Source organism: Phasianus colchicus, chromosome 1 (assembly GCF_987193195.1).
Source record: "Phasianus colchicus chromosome 1, bPhaCol1.hap1.1, whole genome shotgun sequence".
Classification (NCBI taxonomy): Eukaryota; Metazoa; Chordata; class Aves; order Galliformes; family Phasianidae; genus Phasianus; species Phasianus colchicus.
In genome coordinates, this window is record NC_143436.1 from 39,758,073 (window position 1) to 39,777,714 (window position 19,642).

A 19,642-nucleotide genomic window follows, 5' to 3' on the forward strand; every position below is an offset into this window, starting at 1 on the left:
CCAACTGCCCTGCAATGAACAGGGATACCTACAGCTAGATCAGGTTGCCCAGAGCCCTCCCAGCCTGTCCTTGGACACTGCCTCCAGGAACAGGGCTTCCACTGCCTCTCTGGGCAGCCTGTTCCAGTGCCTCACCTCCCTTATTGTAAAAACTTCTCCCTTTTATCCAATCTAAATCTCCACTCTTTTAGTTTGAAAACATTTCCCCTTGTCCTATCACAGCAGGCCCTGCTAAAGTGTCTGTCCCCTTCTTTCTTTCCTGAATCGTGACTTTTCAAGCTGCTGTGAGAAACAACTACATATTTTCAGTAGCTTTGACCAGTTTGAGTGTTGGGCATCATGAACTATGGACACTGAAACTACACATGGCTGCACAGCTGTGTAAGTAGAATCACAAAATCATAGAATGGCCTGGGTTGAAAAGGACCACAATGATCATTGAGTTTCAACCCCCTCCCCCCTCTCCACCCCACTATGTGCAGGGTCACCAACCACCAGACCAGGCTGCCCAGAGCCACATCCAGCCTGGCCTTGAATGCCTCCAGGGATGGGGCATCCACAACCTCCTTGGGCAACCTGTTCCAGTGTGTCTCCACCCTCTGAATGAAAAATTTCCTCCTAATATCTAATTTAAACCTTCCCTGTCTCAGTTTAAAACCATTCTCCCTTGTCCTATCACTATCCACCCTTGTAAACAGCCATTCCCCCTCCTGTTTATATGCTCCCTTCAAGTATTGGAAGGTCACAGTGAGGTCTCCCTGGACCTTTCTCTTCAACAAAATAAGCAATCCCAGTTCCCTCAACCTTTCTTCATAGGAGAGGTGCTCCAGTTCTTAGTGGCCCTCCTCTAGACCCGCTCCAAGAGCTCTGCATCTTTCTTGTACTGGAGACCCCAGGCCTGGACGCGGTACTCCAGATGGGGCCTCACAAGAGCTGAGTAGAGGGGAACAATCACCTCCCCCTCCCTGCTGGTCACTCCTCTTTTAAGTCAGAGCATTATCTAGCAATAAGGGCAGCACATGGTTTTTGTATGGGGCCATTGCACATTGTCATTCTTTCAACTGCACACAAACACAAAAAAGGAAGAAAAGACAAAGTACTCTGCAGCTTGGTGGGATAGGCAAGTCTGGGGGCATCATACCACCAGCACGGTTACCTGCCCTTTGTGCTGCTCACATCTGGCTTAGCTGACAGGAGACATACATGAGCATCATGTGGAAGAACCTTATCTAACATTCAGTGTACAGAAAGCTCATAGTTTAGACTATATACATAGTTTAAGAAAGGCCAGGGAGGCGAGGTCTGGAGAATAAAATTACTATCAGAGTTGTTGGGAGATGGAACGAAAACTCTGCAGGATAATAGCCTGATGACTGAAGAAAGAGACATTTTTTTACAACAGGCTATCTGTTCTCCAAGTAAGATAGAACTGCAAATACTTTTACTAGGACCCTTTAAAACAAACAGCTTTTTCAGAATACTTTTTTTTTTTGTTCTTCCAAAATGAATTCATTTTTCCTGGAAAAAAAAAAAAGTGTGCATCCCACATCCACAGAGGCACATTTGTGCTCCTGTGAAGCATAAGACTCCTGAGTAACAGGGATTGTACTGCCAGATATATAGAGAGGTATTCCACAGAAATGTAGGCTAAGGACCTATGGCATTTGCGTTAGAGCACCTTACACTTTGAGGAAGATGTTTGTCTAAAAGGGTTATAAATTGGCCTAGATTCTTCACCTTCTCCACCCTGGCTCTTGGTGACTTAATTTCTTCACTGGTTTTCTTCACTTCAGTGATTTCTCAATCTGAGGCAGGATGATGGCTTTCTGTCAATGAATGTACTGTATATGGTGTCTGCCTCTAAACTGCTTTCAGGCTGATAACTCTTTCTAATAAGCTGTGAGACAGGACTCAGCATGTTTAATGTTTCTATTATTTTTCTACAGAATTATGAGCCCTTGCCAATATTTTTTTTCTTGTTCAAAACTTTTTTAGCCCCCTATCATCTGGAAGAGAGAGAGGATTTATGCTACGGGTGCACAACTCTGAGCCCAGCTGTCTCTCTTGCCCGTTCACGAAGGCTTGTCATAGCAAACAAAACTGCTGCCAAACTAGCTGCTAACAGCAAAATATATATTCACCCATTCTCACTTTTGTTTGGTTTCTTTTTCTCCATAAAATCAAAACGTGGGTATAGAGCTCCACACGCAGTTAACTCTGGTGCTCCCAAGGGGTCCCACCATATTAAATAATATATATATATATTTGCTAATTTGTCGTTATGAAAGTTTTAAAATCATAAGATTAAAAAAAAAAGGCATCAAAGTGACAGTCCCTTCAGAAGTCTGGCAACAACGGGGAAAAACAGCTTCACAGCCTGATGTTGCTGGAGTTTGGCAGCCAAATGGGCTTGTGTAGGCTGTTGGCAGCAGCTTGCATTAGCCGAGGGTCTCCTTTCTAGAAAGACAGATTCGAGCTGTCAGGCATGGCCGCTCAGGCTGTGCAAGCAGGACTTGCATGTCTTGATGAATTGTCCTCGTGCTGGGCCTCTCTCCTCTGAAATGCAATTCTCTTATCATTATGGCATTGCATGTGAAACTTTTAAGGATATTACCTAGCAAACACCTTTACTTCTGTCTAATTCTTTTAAATTTAATTCCTTTCTTTCTCCTGTTGGCCATTGAAGTGAATGCTCCCTCTTCTTTAATTTCTCTATATGAGGAATTAACAGTAACAAGTTTATTTGTAGGATTTGGATAAAATAGTAATATCTCACATCCTATAGTCTTTTTAAATTATAAAAAAAAAAAAAAAAAAAAAAGAAAATTATTCTTATTTTCCTTAAATATTAGAGTTTAGTTTATTTTTTGATTGAAGCTGAACTTCCTGTTCTGTTACAAGCAGGCTTTAAATCAGGACTTCTCATCAAGGAGGACCTCTTCCTGTATACTTTGTATAAATACCATTTCTACTGTAAATTGATGTTTGCATTTGAGCATTGTTTGAACTAGTAAATATAATTCTGCTTCACCTAATAGGCTCAATAAATAAAACTCATCCAGGATCACTGCAATTTTCACTGATTATCTTTGGTACATCCTTCAAAATAAAAATACTTGAAGAAATAAGTACCATTACTGATCAGATTATTGTCAGATTATTATCATCCCAATGCATTTAGTTCCATGGCTGTTCCCTGACTATTCTAAGATCAGAAGGACTTAGCAATCCTTCTTTTAGACTGCCTGAATAGAAATATGAAATTATTAATTCTTCCCAGAGTGATAATGTAGAAGGAATTCATCAGTACTCCTGGTGATAGGATTCTTTTTAAGTAATGGCAATTATTACAAAACAGCTCAAAACTTCTTGTAGCAAATGGTCCTCTCACTGTTCTTGTACTGAACATACTAAACAAACATTTCATACACAAAAAAGTTTTTAGAATGATAAATTTCCAGAATTTTAGAGAAGAAAACAGAGAAGAATCATTCAGCATCCTGAAAGACTCCTAGATAAATTGTTTGCATGGAGTGACGTCTGCTACCTCCTTATTAAATTTTTTTTCTCTGTGTTTGCATATTAACTGGAGTTTTTTTTCAGTGGGGCTAATGTTTGGGCTGGTGTGGTTCTAAATCTTACCTACAAAGGTACAAACTCAGTGAAATCTCATTATAGGAAGGTCAAGACCAGCAAAACAAAACAATCCCTGCGTTAGTCAAATAGCTGTAGAATTCTGTCTCCATTTAGTTAATCTTTGGTTTAACTGATATGGTTTTAGCCCAACTAATATTTTCACAAGGCTGCCTTGATAGTGAATTATCACTTCTGTTTTGCTACCTTGGATTTCTTCCAATCTGTCACTGTCTCCCTGTAATGAGATGTCCAGAACTGCTGCAGGTGTAGTTGTATTTATCGTCCCACGTAGATGAAATACCCACTGTAGATTTAATGCAGTTTAGAAAGCTATGGACTTTGTGCTACCAAACAGCACTGCAAAAGCATTCCTTAATTATTTCAACACTACTACGAGGTCTCTCTCTTTCTCTCTGTGTTCAAAGGTGGGATATTAGTTTTGACCTTTTTCATTTTAATTAATCGAAACAACTGAAGAAACCCAATCTTTCCACTTCTGTGGACATCTAATGCAGCTAAACTTATTAGGCACCTACCTTTTGCTTGGTTTAGGTTAAGCAAGATGTGCTCTGCGTGAAAGTTCGTAAAAAGCCATAGTTACAGTCTAAGTGATGTGAGACTGCAGTAAAAGGAAGGTAAATGTGAGCATATGAAAGGAAGACAGTACAGTCTGTGCTCACACCTTCTGGGGCTTGTATAAATGACAAATGCAACTCTTTCTTGATTGACTTATTATGTAGAAGAAGGCAGAACTAATGCAGAGATAACTTGTATATTAAGCATGCCCTGCACGAGGCCAGTAGAGGCATCTCTGTGCCTTTTAGATGAGCAGACCAAGAGATGTGAAGGAGTAGCAGTCAAAACTTGCAGTCAGAAATGTTGTTTTTCTCTCAGAGAATATAGCATCTTTAAAATTCAGCCATTCCCTTGATGGCTGTCAGTGTGTCTCTTTGTTTTGGGGAAGAAAAAGATGAAATGCTGCTTTTTGGTAAGGTCAAAACCTTTTCTTTTTGAGGTTACCTGGAATGTTTTGATTGTTTCAAGATTCACATTCTTTCTCTACTGTAAAAAAAATAAAACTGTGGGTCTGTATACTCTAAGAGAGAAAATATGTTTACTTTTATCTATTAACTTAGAAGACTATTCAAAGGAAAACTACATAGATCATCATAACTGTGTAGTTTAGTAGATACTGTTGTCCCTATAACTAAATCTAAAAGGAAAAAAAGACATCAGAAACTTTCTATTTCTATTTAAGAATACCATTACCATCTTTATAAGACAAGAATTCTCATGCTCTATCAACTATTGAGCTAGCTTTGTAGTGTGCAAGTGGCTAGGTTAGATCATGCACAAATGCAATGACACAGCCCGACGTATCAGTCTCAGAATACAAGCTGGGCTTCACAGAAGAGACAAGCTCAGTTTACAGCTTTACCCTTTGTCTCTGTCAGTACCCTATACAGTGAGTCAGCAACCTCCTTTTCTCTCTGGGAAGGTTCTAATACAGGATTTATTCAACAATTTTTCTCTAAGAAGGATGATTTTCTCCTAATGAAAACATATGGTTTTGGCAGCAACGATCTTTAAGGAATGCAGTCAGCCTTTTTTTTTTTTTTCTTCTTTACAAAGTACCAACATAAGCACTGAGCTCACTTACCAGTAAATCACCAAGGAGAATGAAGTATTCCAAATCCAGCCATCACTATCGTCACTTGTAGAAGGCTCAAACTGATGTGAATCATAACTGTGCTTCATAACAAAGATAATATTGTGTAAATGTTCCTATCCAGAAGCAATGAGTCATGCTACAATGACCGTCACTTAATCATTCTGACTAAACAGAGGATCAACATTTACAACTGTGTTAACTTTTGTAATGCTTTGGATAGAGAGAAGTTTGGCAGAATAGAACAACTCATAAAAACTACTATTATATATTAATTCATACGACCTAGCAGCCACCAGTTTTATTTGAAAAATATGTGGTCAGGGAGTTGTGAAAGGTAGTTGCTATTTCAACATGCTTGCAGAAAGTATCAGTATCAGAAAGAAAAATCCACTTGACCCTTTAACATGATGTTTATCTACAGACAGCATCGAACCTTCTACAGTAGATGAATGTAATGATAAATGCCTAGTATAGCTGAGAATAAAAGAAGCGTAGACGAACACAAATGGGAGATTTTGTTTAGCTGGCTTTGCTATAGTTTAACTGTTTATAAAAAAACCTATTATGGATTTGCAGTTTGCTGTGAAATGGCCCCTTAAAGGACAGGTTTATAGTCCCGCAGCTAGTGACCTTGGGTTCCGCTTCATCTGGTAAAGATTTAAAAGCTTTCTTTCACAAACACTTTAATAAAATAAAGATTTTAAATAAATTTAAAAAAATCAAATTTTAAAGCCCTTTTCTTAAATACCACATTGCTTTCTCTAGATTGCCAAAGATTGAGCATGCATGAGCAATGTTTTCGTATGGCAAAGAAAGCTGGTGATGTTCTGGGGTGCAGCAGGAAGAGGGCTCCCAGCAGGCTGAAGGAGCTGATCCTTCCCTCCAGCACCAGTAGCCATACCTGCAGAACTGCGTTCAGTTCTGGGATCCCCAGTGCAAGAGGGACATGGAGCTATTTGAGAGAATCCAGTGGAGGACCCATTAAGAATGTTGAGGGGCCAGAGCAACTTTCCTGTGCAGAAGAGGCTGAGAACTAGAACCGTACAGCCCAGAGAAGAGAAGGTTCAGGGTGAATCTTATAAACACACACAAACACCTGAAGGGAGAGTGCAAAGATGGATCTGGGCTTTTTGCTTGGTACTGGGACAAAGTAAACATGAAGAAGCTCTTCTTTACTGTGTGGGTGACTGAGCACTGGCAAAAGTTGCCTAGAGAAGAATTGAACTCCATTCTAAATTGGCTTTGAATCTCTACTACACTTCATATGCTTTGGGAAGTATCATTGACCTGTCTTTTCTTTGTGCTCTGCTTTTCCTGGTCATATGGCATAACTTCTACACATAAAATACTTTCAAACCTCTGGTTCTGCCCAGACATTACCCTTCCATTTTAGACCGTTCATCATAGTGATTTCTAATTTACTGCCTCTAACTTTTAGCACTGACATGACATCCATCTGGTGCCACTGAGCTGATACCTCTAAGACTCCTGCTCAACAATGTTTTCTTGTTCTCTTGTAATATCCGGCCTGCAGCCATCCTTTGAAGCAGGAGAGCATCTGTTTCTTACACACTGCTTAACCTAGTATGGAGACTCCTGGGCTCTCAGGCAGTACACTGTTGACAAGGATAGTGATATGATGTGAGGTTTCAGCTCACTGTATTGATTTCATCTATAAACATATAAACATGAAATTTTGGAATAAAAGCTGATGCCTCAAAGATCTTTTAAAACTCCAAAAGATTTTCTTGCAACAAGGACTTCATCTTTGCTTTCCCAGCCAACTCAAAATTGAGAGCTTGAACAATTTCATGTTCAGCTGGCGCTGTAAGTTATACCCACTGGATCCAATTGAAGAATACTTTCTATACAGAAGTGAAATACAGAAATACTGTCATAGATTATGAGAGGAAACTTTTGTAAACACATAAATGATATACCAGGTGGATCACAGAATGCCTTGAGGCATTTTTTTTTTTTTCTGAAGCAAAGACAAAAACAAGAAACATTTTGTTATTACGAGGATACTATCAAAATTCTTCCAATGAATTTTGCAGCCCTTATTTCCTTGAAAAAAAAAAAAAAAAAGTAGAATGCAGCCATTAAAAAATATTGATGTTTAAAACTTCAAGAAAATAATCAGGCTTTTTAAGAGCAAAGTGGGTCAGGAGGCTTTTTGAGAAAATGTTTTAAGTGCAGAGGATACAATACATTCTTAAATGTTTGTCAAAATCATTATTTTTTTCACAGACATTTGTGGGTATTTCCAACTCTGAATGTAATAAACTTTAGATACCCAGTGAAAAACGTGAAGGAACCAGAATGACGATAAAGGTAAAACTTTGGGGGGTGGGGGGGGTGAAGTTACAGTGAATAAATCCCCTTCTTCAGTGGTAATTCAGTCAATCAGTAGGTATAATTTTTACAGAGACAGGATAAGTACAACACCTCTCATTGCCTCTCTAGCAGCAGAACTAGATCATTGTCTATATAGTAGTACTGCAATAGGGAGGTAGAATACTCAGTTTCTTAGCTTTAATTTTCACATAACTACATATTCTAACTTTACGTTTGCACTATTACTTGCTACCAGGGAAAAAGAAGGAGGGGAGAGAAGAGAGTTCACAGATAGCATTGAAGAATGAAATATTTGGCACCAGTGCTGGTTGCTATTTCTGCACTATACAGAAAAAGTGGGTATTGTTTGTGTCCTCTCATGAGATATGTTCTGCTTGAGGTCACAGCTAGGACCTGCAGCTGTCACACTCTCATTGTTATACCAACACATTTGGCTGGGGCTGCAATCTCCTTCTTCTAGGTCCTGCTGGTACAGCTCTGGGTTTTCAGCAGGGCGATGTGGGCAAGTGGTCTACTTGGCATATGGAAAAGCCAGGAACCTTTCTGAAAACCCCAGAATGGAAATAAGCCTCTTCTGTGCCTCCACTGCTCTCAGCTGAGGGCACCTAAATGTCATAGAATCACAGAACAGCTTGGGTTGGAAGAGACATCTAAGATCATCTAGTTTCCAACCCTCCGCTGTAGGCAGGGACACCTCCCTCGAGACCAGGTTGCTCCCAGCCCCATCCAACCTCGGCTTGAACACCTCCAGGGAGGAGCAGTCACAGCCTATCTCACCACTCTCACAGTAAAGAATTTCTTCGTAATGTCTAGTCTAAATCTACCCTCTTCCAGTGTAAAGCCATTTCCCTTCATCCTGTTGCTACCTGCCCTTCCAAAAAGTCTCTCCCCAGCTTTTCTGTAGGCCCCTTCAGGTACTGGAAGGCTGCTATAAGGTCCCCCCCGGAGTCTTCTCTCCTCCAGGCTGAAGAATACCAACTTTCTCAGCCTATCCCCACACTTTCTACCCAACTGAGTCCTGCCTGAGGACAATGGAGCCAGCATCAGCCCAGGAGGAACACGCAAACACCACAAGTAACCGTTACAACGAGGTTAGATGATGATGACTGGTATCTTCAAAATGACCAGACAATACATTCACACCAGCCCAGAATAATTGGCAGGTGGTTAATTATATGTTTCCTGTGTTCGTTGACATGGTGGATGTAGCTCCAGCATCAGCTGTTGTCTCTGAAGCATTTACCTTAATGCACAAGATGAGTAACACTAACATCAAACATCTCTACAGGATATAAAAAATTGAGAATGGTAAGTCAGCAGGTGTAAGGGAGCTGTTATGTCACAGCCTGAGCTGATGATTGTGCACTTGGCGAAGGGGGTGGCTGGCCCAGGAAGTGCAGGTGAAAGAAATTTACCTGTGCTTTCCACTTGACTGGAATCCCTCCCTAGGCTCATTTAAGGGTTAGCCTCTAAAGGAATAGTGTTTGCTGAATGAAGGCTGTTTCTTGAGGAGTGTTCTCTAGCTGGAGACCCAGTCACCAATTGGGTGAGTCAGCTTTTTCCTCTGTGTGTTCCTAATTGTATTCCTTGAGATACTTTACTTGGTATTACAATAGAACTTACCAGAAGCAATTTCTCTGCTTCTGAAGACCAACAGCAAGACAGGTGATCTTTTCTGAAAGTAGCATTGCTATCTACGTTATTCAAATTCCGTCATAGTAGCAAATGAACAGTGTGAGAGTCTTGAAGAGAGTATCAAAGGTGGAAAGGTGTCTGGAAGGAAGTACACAGTGGAAGAAAGGAGCCCACTGCAGACTGTTATTGAGTTTTGCCTATTTATTCATGTCAGGTATACTAATAACACAAAGAGTGTGTTTGGTAGGTCTCTTATTCTGAAGTTAAGTTGTGAAGAAATAAAAAGCCAGAATCTACTTGATGTACTTAAGCAGAAGCAAAAATTTAAAAAAAAAAAAAAAAAAAAAGGCAACAAAAAGAACTCAATAGGGATCACAAATTTCAGCAGGTCATTTCTTAAACTCAAGCTAGTTTTAAGTGTTTGTATCATGGCCTTTGCTCTTGAGCTCTGCTGGCTAGAATCTGGGTTGTACCAATTCTAAATTCATGGAGGCAGCCCCTGCAGACAGACACCAATCAAGCTCTTCGGTACATAGAAGTTGCATATTAAAAAAACAACATTTAATGAACTAGAATGTCTGTGAGCACATGCTATGTCTCCATTACCTAAACTGAAGCTTGTTTTTATGATGCGGAAGGTGTTTACATATCAAAAAATTATCACTTATTCTTAACTCTTGTTCCTTATAAAATTAATTTCATTAAAGAACAAGAAATTGTACTTTCTATCTGTGGTTACCATGGAGAATGAGAGTATGAAATGTAACTTCAGTTATTACTCTATTAAGATGAAATTGATTGTTTGTCATTGTACCAACAGTAGCTATAGCAAAGTAAGTTTCTATCAGCATTATGTGATGCTTACCACTGAAATAAGTGGTACTGACTTCTTAGTATTTATTAGGATGCATCTTCTATAACTATCATAAAGAGTTAATATTCCTGTTAAGAGTTAATAAAACTACATGCATTCAGAATACTCTCCTTCACTGTATTAAGATCTTTTAAATTTTTTGTCATGTTTGCACAAATCTTTGCTCTGTAAAGAGGTTGCATTACTTCAAAGAAGTCTTTTCTATAGATGAGTGGACTCAAGCTTTTTCAACTCTTCACTTTTGAGCTGAAAAGTGCTCGAAAGCTGCTATCAATTGAAATGGGGGGAAAAATAACAAAAACACACCGTTTTTATTATATAATAGAAGTCTATCAAGTTGCATCAGGTGCCTTGACTCTGAGTTTCTCCTCTTGTAACGACCAAATGGCTGCTGCTTGGCATTTGTAATACTAAGTTATACCTGTAAGTTAACATATTCTGTTTAGACACTAGACGGAGTACCTATAGGCAGATATTTTTTTGCTTTAGTCTTGAAAATGTAAATTTATATTCTGACAGAATAATTCAAAATTAGCTGAAGGGATTGTCTTCTGCTTTTGCAGATCCATTTTCAGGAGGATCAGCTTTGAAAGTTTGGGAATCCAAGTGATTGAATAAGTAAGGAAATTAAACTCCTGTAAAGAGGAAATTGAAAATCTTATCAAGTGCCAGTTAAATTCTGAGTGCTAGACTTTTTTTAAGGATAGTTCTGAACAAGTTATGTGCAACAAAGAGAGCTAGTAACAGCTATTTATATTTGTATCTACGACTACGGGAAATGCAGTATTACTGGAAGTACTTTGAATTGTTCCTTTTCAGCCCGCAGCCTAGTGCATACTCCAGAACTCCATACTCTAAGGGGCAAAGTATCCACGGGGAAAACAGAATATCCTGCATAATCTAAAGTTGCAGTCAGGGTGCATCAACAGACTCCTTACTTTTCCTTTTAGATAGGAGTACTCTTTAGGAAAGTTGATTTCACACAGAAAATTATTTTACAAGTAGCAGGATAACAATAGCTACTACCAACTCTCAAGAGGGGAAGTCAGAATTTTTGTTGTCTTAATTTGCTATTAAAAAAAAAAGTTTGTGTCAAGGTGTCATGTAATGTTTCATTTTATGTTTATTTCATGAAGAGAAAGATATGACTACAGTCATGTTATTTCTGCATCTCTGTCTTTATTTTTGCCATCGTACTGAAGTTAATGTAAAAAGAATACAGACACATCTGTGATTCTATAATTCTATGTCTTCTGACTGTCACAGTTTTTAGATTACAAAGACACTTCTTCATGTCTAATAGAATTAGGCCTCCTAAATAGTAGGAATGAAAGTGTTCAAAACAGAAATTGTTGAATACCACTAAAATCGTGATTGTTGACTGTATATAATGCATTGCACAATTACACAATCTTCGAAGTCCTTGTAGGCTGCTTTTACTGTTACATGCACGCAGGCAGTTACAGTAAAAATTCAGGGGGTGAGTTGAAAGATTCAGAAAATATGGAAGGGCTGCATCAGACCGTCTTTTATTTCTTGGTAGAGTTTTGTCATCTTTCCTCAAGAAGCAAGTAAAACACACCAAATTCTTTTAAATGGTTTATTAGTAATTGTAAACAGAAGCATTTCAGACACTTACATGGGAAGGAAAACATTACTTGAAAGGTATCAATGTAGATGAATATCTATAGTGTTCTGCTAGCTTGGCTAGACATCTGGGGAGGTGCAGAAAGTAGGCAGTATTCATAAAAACTTGAGCAACAGTCAGTAACTTATAGATAAAAAAACAGTAACAGTGGGAAAAGCTCATATTTAATTAGTTCACACATACAGACATTCAAGTCAGTTTTGATGGTACTTTAAAACTTGTCCTGGAATTTTCGTCCCCATCCGAGCTCAAATGTTGGTAGGAAGAGCTCAGCCTGATTTGCTTCTGCCAGGTAAACAAGAAAGAATCTCCCAGCCAATAAAGGTCGAACAGGAGAAATGTATTTCTTGCTTCTTTCTCCAGGTTGTTCTTGCACTGCCAGCAACTTAAGATTTTCCTGAAATATTATGTGAGTAACTTTCACATGAAAGAAATGGTAGAAAACACTCATGAAAGATAACTGAATGTCTGCTATAGTTTTGGTTACAAAACTGAATATGCAGAAGATTCTGTCTTCCTAAGGTGAAATAAATATGGAAAACACTGCTTCAGTTCCCAAGCAACATTAAGAATTGAAGGGAATGCTGATGCTTATAAACAAGAGCAAAGCATGTAGCAACACATAAAACTACTTTGGTATTACTCTGATTTGGGATTTTGACTTAAAAATTTTCAGGGCTTTAGCTGTTGACAAATAGGTATTTCTAAATGTAAAATAAAACCCTAAAATCCCAGCCCTACTTAGTTTGTCTTAGTTTATCGATTGTTATTGTCTTCATGGCCTTCATCTGTAAATGTTAACAATCTTTTTGCTGCAGTGCTTACAGGAGTTAATGTGTTTAGCTATCCTTCAGCTTTGTTTTACACCACTTCATATGCTTCCATACAGCTTCACAGCATCCATCCATTTACCATCTGCTTATATGAAAAGTGGTAGGATCAAAAATACCAGTAGGTATGAGACATACAAATCATGAACACTGACTTTGTCTGGCAGTCTTAAAAATGGTAGCATTAGGGTTCATACCTATCATCTATTACTTTTACAGAGGAATAAACTCTTACTAAACAAGATTATTGAAACTTCAGAAAGAAGACTTCAGGATGTTTAGAGCTTTTCAGATGAGTGCTGAATCATGTAATGGATGTGAAGTCCTTGGTCTGCAATACTGAAGATGTCATTCTACTGATGGAATTTTAAAATAGATATTTTAAAATGTAAGCCTTATTAGTTGAGATGAAATAGCCTAAATGATTTCAAATGTATTTTTTAAAAAGTTGTTGTTATATAAGTAACAGTTAGAAAAGACAACTTGAATAATCAACAATTGGGTACTGTAAACATATATAGGGTGGATTCCACCATTAGCCTTCTATGTTATGCTTTTTATTTCATGAGTTCCTCTTAGGAACCCAGAAATGCCAAATCCCAAACTAAAATATTGCTTTTGAACTAGGGAAAAAAACGGTGAATTTAAGAAAAACATACTGAAGTATATCTCAGCTTACATGGTTTTTATACATCCAGCTTCTGGGGGAATTATCCGATGTCTAATGCTAACTTCAGTTGATGGTGCTTGGAGCTGACAGTAGGGAGAGAGTTAAAAAATCAACATGTTTATGTTTGTATAAATACGCTGCTTCCTCTCTCCTTTTCTATTGTTTGGAATCAGAAGTACCAAAGAAACCGAGTTCATATTTTTCTGCAAATAAATGACACAGATTTGACAGAAGGAAAAACAGCAGTTTGAGTCCTTGCTTTCAGAGATACTGACTGTCAGATTCATTCATTCTTCAATCATAGGATTACATAGGAAACTGCTATCTACAAATTGACAAATCTACAAATCTCCTAAGTCTATCTGCCTTCTTTAGGAGTTTGATAACTTCACTCTTAGACAAGAAAAAATCTAAAAAGTTCTGTCTTGGAATGCAAACTTATAAAAGGTCAAACAACAGTTCAAAAATGATACCTCTGGGTTTATCCTTTCTATTGCCCTGTTGTTCTGGGCTGAGCCATTCAAACCTGCTGTTTCCAACCTGAAACTGTATGGCATATTGACCGAGTTAACAGCTCTGTGAAAATACTGGGGAAAATCTGCTGAGGTTCGGAATGTTTGTTGTCAATATTCTTCCAGAAATTAGATCATATTTTAGGCTGGAAGAGAAAAATCATATTTGGAGTGTTTTCAAAGCAAAGAAAAACAAAATCTGCACGTTACTTTCTCTCCTCTCCCTTCCCCCCCTACAAACCCAAGAAAAGTTTGACAAGGAAATATTGGCACACGTCAGAAAAAGAAGACTTCTTTATGTAGGCAGACTGACGGGTCTGTCACTCTATTCCCCCTTTTTCTGTCTTGTTATCAAATCAGTCGCCTTGGGAAAGCTATCTCTTGGTGCAGGGAGCTTGAAATGTTTCAATTTTAGGTTTATTTGAGAAGACAATCAGTAATCACACCCATTTTTCACTGTTCTGTGCTTAAGTAGAGTCTGTTTTTCAGCATTCACAAATGAAAAAAGTTCAGCTTTGGCTCAGCAGGCTCAAGGTTTTAATGTTTTAATTTTACATAACCATGTCATTCTGAAATCCTACACAGGGCACACCTCTCTAACATGGTGTGTTAACAGCATTGCCATTTTTTTTTTTTTCAAACTCTTTTTGTAGTTTTTGAAAAAAAAGAAAAATAAGAAAATGCTTCAGAAAGCAGTACCTGGGATTTAAGGGTAAAATGCATCTAAGCAGGGTGATGGAATTATTTCCTTCGTGTTCTTCTCAGCTCTCAGAATGAAAGGAAGGTGAAGTCTGAAATTAGCATGGGTGTAGTTAGCCTGGCCTTATCCCTGGACTGGCAGCTAGCTGCCTGTCAAAGGTTTTAAGTAAAGTTCTTGATTGTAGGTCAGTTCTCGGTGGATAAATCACAGAAACAGCCACAGATAAGGCATATGATTGGCTATTCTCCTGCTGAGGAGAGACTGCATTAAGGTAGACTAATGAATACTGAATCATTTTCTCACCCTCAGGGTGGACGCCCCTGTCAGGGCTGAGTCACTGTGAAAGCAGTATGCTGAAGTGATTTAAAATGCAGCAGCCTTTAGTGCCAGTGACAGATGGATATAACTTGGGATTTATTTGTACTCATTTTTAGGCCTTCACAAGCCATGAGTGCAAGTGTACAAGAAAATGAAAGATAAACTGTGATAAAAGACTCCTGTTTATACATACTTTAGGGAAGTGCAAACTGGAGACCTTGCCATAGCCATTTAAAGTGACCATGGGGGCTGACTTCTGGGGCAGACAAATATGGGTATTTTACTCCAAGGTTTCTTCATTACTTTTCCTTTTTCTGTAAGACTGAAGAATTTCATGGAATAAGCAGTGCGTTACCTCCGCTGATGAAACTGCATCTCTTACATTTTCTGCTGAAAACTTGTTCTGATGTGATGATTATCAGTTTACCTGGTGAACTGGAGGTGTCATAGCATCAGAAGTATGTATATGAAAAGCTTGAGAGATATTTTGGCTTTGCCAGTTGCATTTTAATTAGATATATACATATATATATTCTTGAAGAGAAAGATGAGACTAACTTTGAGAGTATCAGCCACTCTGAAAAGATTGGATTAAACAAATTCTATTGCAGTATGAGTCAGAAATTATTGCATAATTCCCAACTTAGGAAAAAAAATGTCTTATGGGCTAGGTTCTGGTGTGTGAATTATGACTTCTGTTTGTGTAACTGTGACATCCTGCATCAGCACCCTGTGAGAAGCAGTGGCAGGGAAATCTCGGGGTCTCACGTGGCTGTCAGTGATCACTGCAGGGACCAACCCTGGAGCAGTGTTAGTGTGCGAAGGTGTAACATTGCACAACCCTGCAACCTCTCTGTGATGAACCCTCGTTAGGCAAAAAGTGCAAATAGTGCTCTCTGCACAGAGCAGCCACAGAACGTATCCTGCAAGGAATGCTATAAACACAGAAACTGGATAATGAAACTTCATAGCATGCATGCACTAATTCTTCTAGCTCCTCGGTCAAAGCATAGCCTATGGAAACCTAAATTGGAAAGCTGCTTGGGGAAGGAATCATGTGCCAGTGGTGATTGTTAATAGTCACCAGCAGAATAGCTTTATGAAAACAATAGCTCTAATGCTAACATCCTGTTCTAGTCATTTAAAACACTGCTGTTCATTGTAAAAAATGAGACTTTTAAGCTGACCTTCTGTTTTACCTTTGGGGAAACTAATGCTTGTATTGCTAAGGGGAAGCTGGTTGGTTGTTTTTAATATGGTATGTGCCACAAATGAGAATGTCAGGAAGGTCTGAAATTTCATCTCATCCAAATCTATTAGTGTTAATGTTCTTTTCATTACGATTTCATCAGAATTAATTAACAGAATCTGTGAATAATATGCTGCACACATTTGATATGCAAAACCAAATCAACTGTACAATTTATGTTTCCTTACAGCTGGTGCTTCGCATATTGACAGTCAGGAGTATAGACTACATGCATTAGACTAGACCAGCTGTCTGTGATCAGCAGCTTCCAAGCCAGGATGTGCCCTGGATCACACAACAGCCTGGTGCTAGAGGCTGACCTGCTGGTCTCAGAATGTCTGAAAAGGACAGACAGCCGTGAAAGCAGCAAACTTATTTGCTTACGAGCTTAAGAGGTTTAACTCATGTTCAGATTGTGTTGGCGTAAATACGTCTTGGCTATTTCATCTAAAAATATTTCAGGATAAACTTGTGGAATGACCAACATTTGTTTTTGATGACTTGTCCAGGGCTTCTTCTGAGAGCCCTATAAATTACCTCACTGACATGATTCATCAGTAAGTAGGCATGGCTAATATAGGAGTGGGATGCTTATAATTCTCAGAGAAGAGCTCAACGTTTATCAGAGATTGATTTCTGTTGATAGCAACAGCAGTGTGTAATTAACCCCCCTCTACATAAATGCCTGATTTTTAACAGGAGGAGCCATTTCTTAAGCACTGGAGGGCTTTTTCCATTATTTTGATTGCTGATTGCAAGATAAAGATTTGAAGTCTCCTGTACAATTTTTTTTTTTTTTTTTTTTTTTTTTTTTTTTTAGAACACGATACACCATTTTCACAGGCACAAAGTTCTAGAATATTGATACATTTTGAGGCATAGAGCTGAAGCAGTGCAAATCTGTTTACTGATTTCTTTGGGCTTGGCTCTGGTTCCTGGATATTTACATCTAAATTTCTTCCACTCAGATGTGGCATTTGATTTGAGTGTTCGTGAAAACTACCAATCTGATAATCTTGCAGACTGAAGCTTTCCATTTATTCACCCGTTAAGTACAAAGTTCAAGTTTCCCTTTCCAATTAAAGTGCCTACACTTGTGTTGGCCTGACCACCTCGAGGGAGGCATCATTTAGATTCCAGCCACATGCTTTCCCCTGCCTCACTGTTGTGGATGCCAGCAAGAAGCTGATTTATGCCAGCTGTTGCATATTTTTAATGGGCACACTTGTCTATAGGGAATAAAGCTATCAGATAGCCACAAGAAGATAACAACTTCAAGTTACTACCAGTCTGAACTGGATTTGAACTGATGCTCTGCAAGAAAATCTCTGAAACTGTCTAGATATGTTTTGGAATCTCTGTGGGGCTCTGAGAAGTATTTTAATAGGAGATACATTTTTCTGTCTCTGGTATATATATTTTTAAATGTTTCTGTTCACAAATACATGAATTATCCAAATTTCAGACTTTATGAACTACACTCAGACTTGCTTTATAGTTAATATGTAAGGAAAGTAGCTCATATTAGGAATACAGTACATATATAATATACCTGGTGTGCATTTATCTAAACAGTGTCAGGTTTTGAAACGGCTTACATTAACTTTGCATCTGTGCTGTGAATCCAGAAAGATGTTGAGGTTTGCTCAGCTAAATTCTTTTTCATGGTGTTGGCAGCTGAGAAAGAGTTTGTCATAGATAAGCATACTGTTTTTTTTTCCCATCCCTCATTTCTGAAGAGGATATAAATGAGAATAGATTGATTCTAAAGTAACAGAGTGACAAAGAAACAATAATGATGAGCATGTTCCAGCTGCATGGATTATGGAAGCAGAAAAAAAACCTCCAGGTTCTTGTTTTCTCACAAAGCAGCCAATTCTGACACTTTAATATATAGTCATGGATGAGTCAGAGGGGGAGCAAGGAGGTGTTTTGTTCCTATCTGCTGTTGTAGTTCAATGGCTTTTGTATTTGTTGGGCTTCTGGAACCACACAGTCTCAGATGAATTGAGATCCTCATCATTTCAGGGAGAAGGCAGAAGAAAGTGGTTCATTTCTAATAAACTGTTGAGCCTCCCATCTGTTCTGTTGACACTGGATTGGAATGGAAAAGGGTTCAGATAGGACTTGAGTATGTTGTACGCTGTATATTTGATCCTTACTGTGTGACCTGTGGAGGGGGTTGAGCACGTCAGTTCCTGTTACACAGACTGTGTATGTTTCTGAATTAGAAAACTGATTTCTTATCCCTTCCCACCAAAACATTATAAACTTGCTTTCCTGTTTCAGCTTCCTACCTACCTTATCTGTTTGGGGTGTTTTTTATATGTTACTTGTGCTGTGCTTTAAAAGGACTGGTCAAAATCCCAAGTTGTGTTGTTTTTTTCTCCTGCATCTTGTTCCTTTCCATCACTTCTCCTGTCTGAAACAACTAGCCAAAAACACTTGAAAAAATTAAGTTAATCTCCTTTTGACAAACAACTCCCTGTTCTGCTTTGCCAGCTGATTGATTGATTAGTTAATGGTACCTTTGGCTTTGCTGTTTTTTCTGCAGAGCTGCCAATTACTTTGTGTGGTGCTTCCATGTGAATGAGTGATGTTAGGGATTTGCAGACACCTCCTGTTCACCTTCAATCTCTTTCTGCTTCTGCACAGATGAAGATACCCCGTTGGACAAAACCTTCCATCAGTTTGTGGCTTGAAGTCTGACACATACAGTGACAGTGCAGCATTAAAGAGAATTCATCAAGTTAAAACAGATATCTCAAATCATTACAGGACTGCAGTTATTTGCACTTGGCTATTACTAGGTTGTTCTTAAGTGCAAGTATCTCAGCTACAGAATCCATTGAATTTTTGTCTCAAATAAGGTTTTGGGGCATATTGTTGTGGTATGTTAGCTTAATAGCAGACTGAAAGGATGAGACGCATTCATCACAGGAAGGTGAGAAACTGCACATTGTAATGATGCAGCCAGATTTTTTCTTTGAAGTAGGCAGGCAGAACTAGTCTTGGCAATTCCCTGATCTGCAATCTTTTCTAACAATTTTGAATATAAACTATATAAATAAGTCTGGTCTTGGAGCTGAGGGATTTTCAATGTTGAAATCTTTTGTTTGCTGTTTTGGATGTTTCTACTATGGTCTAAATAAGAAAAATCATCTTTTGCTCCTTTCCTTTTTCTGGGAAATGCATTGGGGAGTCAAGGAAGCTTTTCAACAACGAAAGAATTTTGCTTCAAAGCCTAGTTTCAGATGACTTGCTCCAACATATGAAGGGAAAGAAGACAAGAAAATAACTATAACATCACTTTGGAAAATTGCTACTCTGTATTCCATTTTTGTAAAGTGGTTTGTCAAAATGATACATGCAGGATGAAGCCTAGACAAGAACTCAGTTATATCTTGCATCAATGACTGCACATCTGAGTAGTCCTTTGACACTGGCTTTCCCCTTAGTTTTCTTTTCTTTTCTTTTTTAAACATGGGAGAGCCCTATAAACCAGTGTAAATATCTTTGGTGGAGATGTAGACCAGTCAG